Source organism: Callithrix jacchus, chromosome 4 (genome assembly GCF_049354715.1).
Source record: "Callithrix jacchus isolate 240 chromosome 4, calJac240_pri, whole genome shotgun sequence".
Taxonomy (NCBI): Eukaryota; Metazoa; Chordata; class Mammalia; order Primates; family Cebidae; genus Callithrix; species Callithrix jacchus.
The window spans coordinates 158,840,850-158,852,933 of NC_133505.1; the positions used below are offsets into that span (position 1 = coordinate 158,840,850).

General features: G+C 37.2%; 1 protein-coding gene across 3 annotated transcripts in view; it reads left to right on the forward strand.

The window, feature by feature from the left end:
* ESR1 (estrogen receptor 1) overlaps positions 1 to 12,084 on the forward strand; it is a 408,861-nt gene that overhangs the window by 302,174 nt on the left and 94,603 nt on the right. The window lies entirely within an intron of this gene.

Here is a 12,084-nt window from a genome sequence, read left to right on the forward strand (position 1 = left end):
TAATTTTCAGGTAGTAATTTTAAGAGTACACGTAGCTCTCGGCAAATAAGTTTGGGGTATTCAAATCTTGGACTAATCCTGCAAGGCATAAAGAATGAAAATTCCAGTGAGATACTTGGAAACCACAGGTTACTATTTATCTGGGCAATTATTGTGTGTGTGAGGACGGAGGGGTAGGGAATAAATGAACATATAAAGTCTTGAATAAGAGAATACTAATTGTTTTGGTATGATGATAGAAAAGGAGATGTTATAGAAAAAAATATATATCCTTTGGGATTTTAACTAAAATCACTGCATATAGGAAATTAAGAGATGTAGGACCATATTGGATAAGATTTCCTAAAACTAATGAAATTATTAATGCTAAAGACTGCTCATGTATTTTAATCTAATCACCAAATATTACATATTTACCTATCTGATAAAATATGTATCTAGTTCTACAAGGTCATGTTTATGTGGAAGTCCAAAGTCAAATCCTTAGGGGATAATTTTATTTCTCTTTGGCTCAGGTTGTTTCTGCTTCCTCTATAGAATCCAGTTAGGGATGTTTGTTACTACTTATGTTGATTAAAACAGCTAACAAACGTTTTTCTTTTTAAATATAAAATGTGAGATCAGTGAACTCTGGCTTTAAGATAATCTGAAACAAGGTCCTTTGGAGTAATTGGTCACTTTCTGTTAAGCACATTCTGTTGAGGAAACAACTTATCTCAAATTGTAACTGGGAGCCTAATTATATGAGGTGGCTGAAAAAAGACCACATAGTCCGTTTTCACTAGATGATGCCAAAATATTTTCCCTTATGTATATTACAACTCTTTTTTAAAGGCTGGAAGACTTATGTTAAACTCTAATTGTGAAGGCAGAATCTCTGCTGATAATTTTTCACATTAAAATTCTCTTTGAAAAAAAAAAATAGCTCTCCATTTCCTCCTGCTCTCAGCCTCAGGAAACCTCTCATCTACTTCTGTTTCTGCACATTTGGCTACTCATGTAAATGGAATCATCCAACATTTTTCCTTTTGTGCCTGGCTTATTTCACTTGGCATATGTTTTCAAGGTTCTTTTACGTTTTCTTGAGTTTTTATTTCTTTCTATCTTTAATAGCACCCAATACATAGAAGACAATGAATGTTTTTGTGGGTGAAAGCATAGGATCAGAAAGAAATGGAATGTCATATTCTAGGAACACTCAAGACACTTTCCTAAGGACAGAAACACTATAGTTTGGAATTTGGAAGATGACATTGAGAAGGTGGGTGGGGAAAGATGGAAAAGGAGTCCGTTTCTTGAAGTGTGTGGATTTGCTTCCATAACAGTGGTAGACCACTGGACACCTTTATCTATTAATAGAATGATCATTTTTGTGACTCATGTGTAGAACACTGTCTTAGTTACCTATCCCAGTGGTAGATAAGAGAACAGATTAAAAAGGGATCTGAACCTGAGGAAATGGAGACCGCCAAGTTTTTGAAATTATGTTTATTATAATGTATATTATTTAGTACTTACAATGCCTGTGCACAAGCATACTTTTGGTGTAGTTAAGCCTACCTAGCTCACTAATTTCAGTAATTTTTGCTGGAATCCCAAAATGTGGATGAGGGAGAACAGGAGTCTCTGACATCCTTCCCCACTCACAGGTTTGAAAAATAAAATTATGAAGAGAAAAAGGATCTTTTTCTGTGATAAATTGTACTTCATGATAATGAGTTGTGTTTTTAGCAGTTAATTTGTAAATGAGGCCTCTGGTTCCTCCATAATCTAAAGATTTTTTAATATACGTAAAATAAAATGAAGTTGTCCTGGGCAACTGCCAATGTATAAAGGAAAAAACATTTTGAACACTATGGAGATAATAACACCACATTCAGCTGCCAAAGTACCACTGACATATCATCCAGTGGGACACCAAATACCTTTGCATTACAGCCAGCAAGGTGTGGAACCAGATGTATTGATCTATTTAATAGTATTAACTTCTCTTCTCCAGGTCAGACTTGGCCCAGAGCAAGTGAACTCGTCCTATCTATCCCCTTTTCAAAAGTCTCAGCTTTCTCACCAAATTGTACAACTCAAGCTACAAAGGAAAGAAATCAAGGAAAGGACCAGAGAGGAACAAGGGCACATGACTCGTTCTTAGACCCTGGGACCAGCTCCAGCTCTGGCTCCTTGCAGATAGCGCTCTCCTGGAGCTTTCTGGCTTTGATTCTGGTTTTCTGCCCTACGATTCCTGACATGTACAGTACTTAGCAATTTATAACTTGCTTTATTATCCAATATCTCAACAGAACTTTTAAATAACCTGGCAGGAAGCAGAGTGAGTGCTACTGTCCTCATTGCACAGATAATGACATTGAGGTTTAGAAAGGTTGAATGTCTTCCCCAAGGCCACACGGCTACTTAGTGTGGAAGCCAGGATCTGCACCAATGTCTTCCATTAGACATGCTGCCACTTAGTATGGTACTTAGTTTTTCTTTCTAGATGAAGTCAAAAGCCCTTTTATGGATTCAGGAGTTTTGGATCCAGCTCAACTACCCATGTTCCTAGGGGCCGCTTTTCATGCAGGTTGACAGCTTCCATAGGTAGCAAGGGGACCCATGACTTCACAGTGGCTGCTGAGCATGTGTTTCACCTGGTCTCACCCTCTTTGTATCTTCTCTGAAAAAGACTCCATAGCAGGGTTTGAGAAACACTGAAGATATGAGAGAGCACATGAAAGGCATTGTGATTTCCCCTTTGCATCTGGGAAAATGACTTTATTTAATTATTATTTATAAAGGTTGGTTTTTTAAAGTCAAGATAAGAAACCTGCCTTGGAAAGTCTCTATTTTTTTGATATATCTATTTTTTTAAACTGAAAAATAATAATGACAATAATGAATACTTCTAGAATACAGCCTTTATGCCAGGCATTATGTAGCTTATATGTAGTAACTTTTTCAATTCTCCTAACAACCATAGAAGGCAGTAACTAATATTATCACTATTTTTAAATGGGGAAACTGACTTACAGAGATGGTAAATACGTTGCCCAAGGTCACAGAGGCAGCCACAGATTAGGGGCAAAAGTTTGAGAGTGCTCAGTTTGACTTTCAGATGTTTTGTGGATATGGTTTATGCCCAATACCTTCTCTTTCTAGACCTCAGTTTCCTCATTTACAAAACAAGTGGACTGTGCCATACAACTCTGAGATCCCTTCTAGCCTAAAGATTAGAGTCTTTCATGCCCACATGATATGGAAGACATTAAAGCTGGTTCTTTAAGACTGGAACCTTGGCATTAAAAAAATAACCTCTACTAAATTTGGTATAAACTGTCCAAATATGATCTCTGGTTTCTCATTTGTATCACTTGCAGAGCATGAGCAATGCTAGGCACTCATTCAATATAAAAACTTGCTGAATTAATTTATAAAACATTCCTCCAGATACAACCATAAGGGTGAGCTGATGCCCTAATGTGCTCCTCAGCTGCTGACTTAGGACCCATGGGTGACAAACCCTCTCCTATTTGTTGCTCCACCTGTGACAGTGGACAGTGTCCAAAGTGAGTCTCTTCATCAAAAATGAGTCCAGGAAACTGGATTAAAGTAAGTAAAGAGGCTTCCTGATTTCTTTTTCTCTAAAATACAATATAGTGCATTCTAGCAAGCTAGCAGCATGTCTATAAATCTCATTTGAAAAATATCAGGAAAGAGATGCTTGTTGATAAAGAGAGCAAGAATGAACAAGAGAGAGAGTCAAGCCTCTACATTAGTGCTTAGAGTATTTTCATTTGAGAAATTATCATTGGAAAGATCAATTTCCAAGGGAGGTTTCTTATCTTAACTTAAAAAGCCAATCTTTATAAATAGTAATTAAATAAAGTCATTTTCCCAGATGCAAAGGGGAAATCACAATGCCTTTCATGTGCTCTCTCATATCTTCAGTGTTTCTCAAACCCTGCTATGGAGTCTTTTTCAGAGAAGATACAAAGAGGGTGAGACCAGGTGGAACACATGCTCAGCAGCCACTGTGAAGTCATGGGTCCCCTTGCTACCTGTGGAAGCTGTCAATCTGCATGAAAAGCGGCCCCTAGGAACATGGGTAGTTGAGCTGGATCCAAAACTCCTGAATCCATAAAAGGGCTTTTGACTTCTTGTTCCAAGACAATAAGTGATATCTGGCAGGCTTGCCTGCCTACCTGCTTGCCTTTCTTCCTTCTCCTATCCATCTGTCCATCAGTCTGTCTGTCTATCCACTCATCCATCCATCCATCCATCCATCCATCCATCCATCCATCCAAGATTTATTGAGTACTTACACGACAGAAAGTGTGAGACACAAAAGAAAATTCTACACAGTGATTCTAGAGACATGAACTAATTGTTAGAAAAAATAACGTATGTGAAGTCCTGCTTCAAGCAAGTAAATTTCAAGCAAAATTATGACTTAAGATATACATCAGGTATTTGACAAAGGTATTTTTAAGTTCAACATTAAAATTCTAACTACATGTGTTCTTAATTTTGTTGTTTTTTAGTTAGACTTTTTTGAATATACACATCTTCAACATTTGAAATATCATTATGATTGTTACTTGATTTTATTTATTCCACATGAATGGTAAGAATTTTAGAGGAAGATGGGTGCCCTAAATTTTAGAGGAGGGTGGGTGGGAAGCTCTGAGCTGGAGAGCTTCATTTCTGTCTTTTGGGCTGAGCCAAAGGCCCTCTGCCTCAGTAGACTCCCCTCTGATTCACTACTAATTTTCCTCTCCTCTGAACTCTTCTTAGCTTGCCAACAGTGCCAGGACTTGCAGTGCCTTATTTTGATATCAGTAATATGAGACCATGTTATATGTTTCTTGATATATCATTCCCTTTCTAGCAATAGACAGTGATAAGCATGTATATAGAGGGTAAACATAGAACTCTGAGGTTCATCCGTCTCAATATACAAGATAAAAATAAAAGTATGCTAATTTCAACCCTTAACATAGCACATTGAATGTAATAGGTCTTCAGTAACTATTGAGAAATTGTTACTGACATATTGATTTAACTGAGTAAATCCATAAGTGCCGTGCTTGGAGTAAAGTACAGGGAATCCCATCTTTTGGGTCATTTCAAAAAAGCAGGCAGCCATCTATTAAGGACAAAAGAGATTTGACTGACAAACATGTTCTAGCCCATCCAACGGTGTATTCTGCTACTTCATCTCAGCTAGTAAAATGGGGCAATAAGAACCTAAAAGCAGGTACTGTCTCTCCCTATGTAAGTAGACTTCCTAGTCCTGGCCAAAACAAAAAGAAGAAAAGCAAAGCAACACAAAACAAAGACAACATGAAGAGCATCTCACTGTTTATTGCTTTGGATGATTTGTATAAACCTAGGTAATGAGGGTGGATGTGATCAGTCTTTGTGGGAAGTCAGTATTGGCATATGTCTGTTTTCTGAATTTTCCATAAACACAATTGTTTATTTTTATTTTCTTTTTTCTTTTTCTTTTTTTTTTTTTTTTGAGATGGAGTTTCGCTCTTGTTACCCAGGCTGGAGTGCAATGGCGCCATCTCGGCTCACCGCAACCTCCGCCTCCTAGGTTCAGGCAGTTCTCCTGCCTCGGCCTCCTGAGTAGCTGGGATTACAGGCAGGCGCTACCATGCCCAGCTAATTTTTTGTATTTTTAGTAGAGACGGGGTTTCAGCATGTTGACCAGGATGGTCTCGATCTCTTGACCTCGTGATCCACCCGCCTCGGCCTCCCAAAGTGCTGGGATTATAGGCTTGAGCCACCTTGCCCGGCCCATAATTGTTTATTTTTAAATCCATTCAATTAACACCAAATTTACTAATCAACTACTAAATAAGTGAAAGATCCTATGGTAGAAGCTTCAAAAAATGGAAATTGTGACATTAGATCACTGTAAACCCCAACCCTCAGTAATCTTTTTGTGGCAACCTCAGGAAACTTGGAATGCTTTTTATACTCTGATAAACGTTTTATTGTTATCATGGCCCCAGTATTGCAAAATGAGTCAGAAGATACAAAGTATCTCATAGGATAATATGACAGCTGTAGGAACTTCAAAGGGACAAGCATAACCCATTATGACTGTTACTATGGATGCATTGGGAGAAAAATAAGCAGGAAGCCCTGAGAAGCAATGTGCAGAAAAGCTATGACTGCTGGAAGCTGGTAGATCTGAGAACCGAAGTTATTTTTTAGCAAACCATGATTCCACTGCCTGCCTCTTTCTTGACATTGACTGTGTTTTTGGCAGGGCAAAAGTTATCTGAAATTTTTGTTAGAGTTCAAACTTTAAATCATGTTCACTTGACTAAAACTTCACTGGATGCAGTGGCAGAAGAGAAAAACACAGAAATAAAAGGAAAGCAGTAACAGAGAATGGAAAATCTTTAAAGATGCTATCATCCTGAAAAGATTCAAAAGCAAGCCCAGGAAAGCCATGGGGAGGGATAGAGAGCACTTAGAGGTGTCCCCAAAGCTTTCAGAAGTGATAAGGGAAACCCCAGATCTTCGTGTTGCCTCTTGGCATTTTGTCCCTCTGTATGTTCATTTTTGGTTAATCTTTCAAGTTGTTTATTATCTCTGTTTTAAAATTTCACATCAACTCATTGGTTTCATATCCCACTTAAGTAAGATATTTTTCTTAGGCTTATTAAGAAAATTATTTACTCTCAGATGTTACAGCCTTAGATTTTCTGCATAGTTAGGACTAGTCTTAATTTTTTTATCTTCACCTTTGTTATTTCTCTGAAGCATCCTAATTGGGGTGGGGGTGGGGAGGTATTAAATGGTTAGGTAAAATTTACATGTAACTATGCAATTTACACATAACCTCAAATATAATGAGGCCTAGTCTAGCTGACCACACCAAGAGAATATTATAGTTGCCGATAAAATCAGCATTATTTCTTCTTTTCTGTTATGTATTAGCTTTTTGCAAACATGCACTCCGAATCCTTTTTGAATATCAGTTTTGTGAAAAGCACAGTGCTGCGTTCTTTGGGAAAAGCAAAGATGAGAGCAAATGCATCCTCCTTTCTAGTGCGTCCAGACACAGATGACTCAGGAAGTCATGCATTGGAGGAGGAGTATCTTCTAGAGCTGGGCAAAGGTTAAGGAAGACGGTCAGAAACCTTTTTCAGTCAACCAATTACATTTTTCTGAAAGCATGTTATTGATCATACATGATCTTGCAGACCCCAGATAGAGACTATATCACTGGTTTTCTTAAACAACTTGAATTAATTCTCATATGATTGGTGACTCCTCAAGTATTTATGTTTAGGATCTGTTTCTTTCTCTTAACTTACATTTCAAAGTTTAGGTATTTCTTCCTCACTATTGGCTGTCCAAAGCAGCATCCTTTCATGTAGCTACATGCCTTTGGAATGATTTGATTTTTGCCATGGATTCTTAGACCTAAATTTGGACTGTTATTGGTATCTAAGATGTCATGGACAGAACTCACAGAAGTTGTTCAAAATGGGCTGAGTGGACAGTCCAACGGGGTTACATCATCTGTTCCAAACACCCTGGTAACGGTTGTATCAGCGTCAATGTCTGAGTGGCTGTCCTGGTTCTCCTGGCTAGTCCTCAGCTGGCCACGTCTATTCAGGCACCAGAGAAAGCTTCATACCTCAGGCAAATCTTTAGGAGAGGTTTGAAAGACAAGAAGCATGTATTTTGGAGGTTTTACCTGTTTAGTTCATGTATAGCTTCATATTAACAGATTTTGCTATCACTTAAAAGTAAATAAAATGTTTTTGATATTTCAAAATTATAATTTATTAAAGTATTAATCTCTTTGTTTTAAGACCGGCCATTTACATTTAATCTTCCAATCTTGATGAATTTTCACAGACTTTCTTTAGTTAGTTAAGTATATTAATAGCTTCCTTCGATAACTTATGAAGTGAGTCATCATCAAAAGTGAGTAATTAAGCCCAACTCTTGTACCTGCTCCTAAATAGCAGTTGTTTTACTAGATCTGTACTACAACCTTTTAAAAAAGGTGTTTGTCTTAAATACAAGCATTTCCAATAGTTAATAATATTTTCTTTGCTCTTCGATCATCTTATGAGAGCATTCCGAGAAAAGCAGGAGATGGAAAATGGGATTTCTTGTTTGTGATGAAGTGTGCATGAAATTCTTATTTAGTCTGTTGTGTTTTAGGTTCTAGAGAAAATATGTAATGAATCAAAATGTTTCCTACAGTCTTCTGAAAAGATGGAACAAGACAGCCTTCCATCATCTGGGAAGTCATTGACTTTGCTCCTTATCCAATCAGGGGCTCTTACCCTGGGGTCTATAAATACCCAATCATTCTTAAGAAGAACTGGATTTCAGTATAACTTACTTCTTTTTGTGGTTTTAAAAATATTTCATTTTATGTACTTAAAACCTTAATTTGAGTAGGCATCTATAGACTATACCAGATTTCCAGATGGAATAAAAACATTTAAGAGCTCTCTTATGTGTATATTTCAACCTATAAATTTTATATGTGAAACTCATGGTTAGGTGGTAAGTAGAAAATTTATCATCTGCATAATATATGGTGTTTTTTATAGACAAACAGAAGTAATGTAATGATAGATACCATTTGTTTGTTGACCACTCGTATTTTCCAGGCAAGATTATACATTCTTTTTATATTTTCTTTCTAGTTTTCACCAAAACAACTGTAGGGATAGTGTTGCCATTCTCATTTTGCAGATGAAGAAATTGAAACCCAGAACAATTCATTCATTCATTCATCCAAAAATATCCATAGAGCCTACAGTAAAAGGAGGCACTTGGCTACATACCAGAAACTAAATAATTCACCCTAAATCACCTAACTCATAAGTGGCAAAGCTGGACCTAACTACACCTATTTTCCCTTCTACTACACATTGCATCCTCATAGTATCATATTCTACATAGGAAAACTTAATATTCCTGTTAAGACACTTGGAACTCTAAGAAGGTAATCAACAGATACTTTTCTCTTTATATAAATACGACATATAATTAGATTTTCCTGGAAAGCAGTGATTCTGCCTTTTTTTTTTTTTTTAATTCTAGCATTCCCTGAGCAAACTAGAGCCAGGTAATGATTTCCTGAGATAAGTCAATTCTCTTCTAGGACAATCTCTAGTCTTGTTATCATGAGATGGAATAACAGTCTATGTGATTTCAGTGATGGCACCTACATGTCCTTGTATCTAAGAAGAAAAAAATACCTCCTTCTCTGCCTTGCTAAATATTTGTAAACTTTGCTTTAATTTGTTATATGTGCCATTGTTTTGTGTGTGTGGGGGGGTATTGTTTTGTTTTGTTTTTTTGGTCTTTTTCAGTAACCCCAATCCAGACTATGCTCATTTGTGATCTAAAATACTGAGAACAAGAGGCCTTGCAATCTTGAAGAGTGAATACATTTTCATTACTAAATATAAAGCAGGTTTGAACCATCCAATTTGTAGTCCTTGATTATGGCAGCCCTAGGAAACTAATATAGTTACTTTTTAATCTGTATTAGAAAATAGATTCTGAGACTGGGTAATGTATAAAGTATAAGGATTTGTTTGACTCACAATCCTAGAGGCTGGGAAGTTCAAGATCAGACAGCTAAATCTGGCTGTCTTTTGGTGAGGGCCTTGTGCTATGTCATAAGACAGCAGAGAACTGGAAGGAGAAATGGGCACATGCAAAGAAAAAGAGAGGGGACAAAAGGGGCTGGCCTACTTTATAACAATGAGATTAATCCATTCCCTGGAGTGAATTTATTCTCCTGAGAAGGACCTGAATACATCTTAACATCTAATCGCTTCTTAAAGCCTCACCTCCCAATACTGTTACATTGTAACAGGCAATTAAATCTCAGCATGACTGTTGGCTGGGACAAACCACATCCAAACTGTAGCACCTAGCCACCTACTTTATTTTTAGAGTGGTCATTTAATGACCTGGCAGGACCTACTGTGCTTGCAGAAGAATCCACCATGGATTAAAGAAAAACAGTTTCTGGCTTTCAATCTCCTTTTAGCCCTTCTCTGGAATGGCATATTTAAATTCAGTGATCACTGACTTCAAAGGTGGTGTGGAAGAGGCTGAAATAAATTTTTCTCCTTTCTTTGGTTGGTTGCTCTCTCTCTTTGCTGCTGAAACTTGTGTAGAATAATGGAATGAATGTGGGAGGTGGGGAACTATAGAAAGAACAGAAGGGAGGGAGAAGTCTTTTCTAAATAAAACCCCCATGTGCTTGTGAGACCCTTGGGCCCCAAAGGGCTCCAGATTGGCGGGGCCCAATCCTTCTGTATATGGAGCCTTGGGTCTTGTCTCTGGCTTCCCAGTTGAAGCATTGTCATGTGATTTGATACTTAGCATTTCTGAAACCTCATGAAAATTTTACCTTGTAAAACTCCCATTTCGACATTCTGAACTTAAGTAAAAAGTGGGAATATAAGCCTCTTTTTTTTTTTTTTGCTCTGAATACATTCCAGAACTATAAGTCCCTGGGTTCTTGGCAACAACAGATGTTCCTCTAGATTTTAGATCAAGTGTGTGTGTGTGTGTGTGTGTGTGTGTGTGTGTGTGTGTAATATCTCATTAAAACGACAGTATTGTCATCAATTTTGGCTTCATGGAGGGTCTTGTGCAAGATGGAGATGGGAGGCAGCTATCCTTATCCATGATGTTTGGAGACTTGTCTAAAAAAGAGACTGTCTAGTTTCCTCTTCGTCTTTGTTTTGATGACATTTGTAGTGTTTACCAGGAGCATACGGTTATCTGGAAAATGCAGACTGATGACAATAGTATTTGAAATGCTCTGTAGGTCTGCTTCTAGGTCGATGGAAAGAATGTATGTTCCAAGGTACAAGTGCTTGTTGACTTTTCGGATGCAGCCAGTCTGTGCTCTTTGTCAGGTAACTTGGAATCACTCCACAGTGGCTGTCCTTCCTGTCCATTTGACGAGCACTTAAAAGGGCAGTCTTAAGTACTTTACTTCATAGTTTATTAATTTTTTCCCTTCTTTAGTTTGCAATCTACTCTCAGAAACTGAAAAATAATTTCTTTTACTTTTTCCCCCTTTCTCATTTAAGCTGAAATTGATTTCTTTCTGAGAGTGTAAGGAAGAAAAAAAAAAAAAAAAGAAGCTGTAGTTAATACAATTGCCTTTGCTGAACAAAAATAAAAGACTAGTTTACTTCAAACTGTGCTATATCAGAGTAAGGATATGCTCTGTCACTCCCAGGAGATTTTCCTAAGACAGAGTGTAAAATTTTATAATATCTACATAGAATAATTGTAGCAAATACGAGAAGTAATAGAATTGTTTATTTGGGGATGAGGGTGGGGATGGGTTTTTGTGTGTGTGTTTGGAAAATTGGGAAGCTGGGAGATACTCTTAAATCCATCAGCTTCTCCAGGACTCTTCTCAAATGCTTATTGTCATGACAACCATCTCTTCATAAACCAAGGCTCTGAGTGTAATACAGATGGGGTTGGTAACAAGGTAGAATTGCCATCTGCTTTGTTTTCTCTAAGGGACATTTTTTTTGTGTGATCCCCAAGTCTGATCCTCAAATCTGAAAATCTTGACTTGTTTTTCTTTCTGGAGTCAGATAGAGCTGTGAGATTAATTCTTTTCTCCTGACAAACTCCTTCCACACCTGTCATCAGACAACTTACTTGTTGTTAAATGGAGAAAAAAAAAAGGGTAATATGTGTGTGTGCCTGTGTCTGTGTGTATGTGAAAACAAATATCACTTTTAACGACTTCTTTGTCTGTCTACTTTGCAAAGTCTCATATGAGGTACCTAGTAATTTAATAATACGGTCAAGAGTAAGATTCAGAAAAAAGGAACGAGGCAATCATTTCCCCATGAGACAGGTAAAATTGTGATTACTTTTGAACATTTTATTAACACCTGTGCTTCCTGATGGTGGGGCTGCATGAAGTTTGTAAATAGCTTCATCATTCTTCTTAGGTAACAAATAGGACTGTAAATTATTTAGGAGAGTAAAAGCTTTTCTTGTTACTAAATTTGGAGAGAAATTTGCCAAATAAATGAATGCTTATAG